Source organism: Arachis stenosperma, chromosome 4, assembly GCF_014773155.1.
Source record: "Arachis stenosperma cultivar V10309 chromosome 4, arast.V10309.gnm1.PFL2, whole genome shotgun sequence".
Lineage (NCBI taxonomy): Eukaryota > Viridiplantae > Streptophyta > Magnoliopsida > Fabales > Fabaceae > Arachis > Arachis stenosperma.
In genome coordinates, this window is record NC_080380.1 from 50,263,594 (window position 1) to 50,265,787 (window position 2,194).

At 36.2% G+C, this 2,194-nt stretch overlaps 1 non-coding gene across 1 annotated transcript; it reads right to left on the minus strand.

Moving 5' to 3' along the window:
- Nucleotides 1–1,567: 1,567 nt before the first annotated feature.
- LOC130978745 (small nucleolar RNA R71) lies at nucleotides 1,568–1,675 on the minus strand. Its single transcript, XR_009086362.1, has one exon. It is a non-coding gene; the product is annotated as a small nucleolar RNA R71 (small nucleolar RNA).
- Between the last annotated feature and the right edge of the window lie 519 nt (nucleotides 1,676–2,194).

Sequence of the window (2,194 nt, forward strand, 5' to 3'; positions counted from 1 at the left end):
GTGTCTCATATGCATTCTCATTTTGTTGGTGTCAGTAGTATACAAACTGCTAAGTTTGGTGTCTTGCATGCATTGTTATTTAGTTGCATTTTGATTATTCCTCATTATTAAAAATCCAAAAATATTTTTAATTTGTGTCTTTTCAAGTCAATAATACAGAGAATTGAAGATTCAGAACATACTGCAGAGGAATTATACAGAAAAAGCTGGACGTTCAAAACGCCCAGTGAAGAAGGACAGACTGGCGTTTAAACGCCAGCCAGGGTACCTGGTTGGGCGTTTAACGCCCAAAAAGGTAGCATTTTGGGCGTTAAACACCAGAATGGATACCATTCTGGGCGTTTAACGCCAGGATGGCACAAGAGGGAAGATTTTGTTTTCAAATCAATTTTTTTTCAAGTTTTCAAAGTTTTTCAAAATCAAATCTTTTTCAAATCAAATCTTTTCAATCAAATCTTTTTCAAAATCAATTTCTTTCCTTTTTCAAAGATACTTACTAACAATTAATGATTTGATTCAATATTTCAAGTATGTTGCCTTTTCTGTTGAGAAAGGTTTAATGTTTGAATCATATCTTTTCTTGTTAGGCAAGTCATTAAATTTTAAAATCAAATCTTTTTAAAATTGTTTTCAAATCATATCTTTTCAATCATATCTTTTTAAAAGCATAACTTTTCAATCATATCTTTTTAATCACATTTTTTTTAAATAGTTTTCAATCATATCTTTTTGATTTCTAATTTCAAAATCTTTTCCAAAAATCACTTGATTTCTTTCCCACTTTTATTTTCGAAAATCAATTAGTGTTTTTCAAAATGTTTTCAAAATCTCTTACTCAAATTTTCGAAAATTACTTCCCTTCTTCTCACATCCTTCTATTTATGGAGTACCACTCCTTCTCAATGCACAATTCGAACTCTATCTAATTAAGTTCGAATTCTTCTACCTCTTCCTTCTATTTTTCTTCTTCTCTAACACCTCAAGGAATCTCTATACTGTGACATAGAGGATTCCACATTTTCTTGTTCTCTTCTCTTTCATATGAGCAGGAACAAAGACAAAGGCATTCTTGTTGAAGCTGACCCTGAAGCGAAAGCTAAGAGAAGCTAAGGCACAACTCTCCGTAGAGGACCTAACAGAAATCTTCAAAGAAGAAGAACCCATGGCAGCCGAAAACAACAACAATGTCAACAATGCAAGGAAGGTGCTGGGTGACTTTACTGCACCTACTCCCGACTTCTATGGGAGAAGCATCTCTATCCCTGCCATTGGAGCAAACAACTTTGAGCTTAAGCCTCAATTAGTTTCTCTAATGCAACAGAATTGCAAGTTCCATGGACTTCCATTGGAAGATCCTCATCAGTTCTTAGCTGAATTCTTACAAATCTGTGACACTGTCAAGACTAATGGGGTTGACCCTGAGGTCTACAGACTTATGCTATTCCCTTTTGCTGTAAGAGACAGAGCTAGGACATGGTTGGACTCACAACCTAAAGAAAGCCTGGACTCATGGGAAAAGCTAGTCAATGCCTTCTTGGCAAAGTTCTTTCTACCTCAAAAATTGAGTAAGCTTAGAGTGGAAGTCCAAACCTTCAGACAGAAGGATGGAGAATCCCTCTATGAAGCTTGGGAAAGATACAAACAATTGATCAGAAAATGTCCTTCTGACATGCTTTCTGAATGGAGCATCATAGGTATTTTCTATGATGGTCTCTCTGAACTATCCAAGATGTCTTTGGATAGCTCTGCTGGAGGATCTCTTCATCTGAAGAAGACGCCTACAAAAGCTCAAGAACTAATTGAAATGGTTGCAAATAACCAATTCATGTACACTTCTGAAAGGAATCCTGTGAACAATGGGACAAATCAGAAGAAAGGAGTTCTTGAGATTGATACTCTGAATGCCATACTGGCTCAGAACAAGATATTGACACAGCAAGTCAATTTGATGTCTCAAGGTCTGTTCGGAATGCAAAATGCACCAAACAGTACCAAGGATGCTTCATCTAAAAAAAGCTTATGATCCTGAGAACCCTTTAATGGAAGAGGTGAATTACATGGGAGAACCCTATGGAAACACCTATAATTCTTCATGGAGAAATCACCCAAATTTCTCATGGAAGGATCAACAGAGACCTCAACAAGGTTTCAACAACAATAATGGTGGAAGAAATAGGTTTAGCAATGGCAAGCC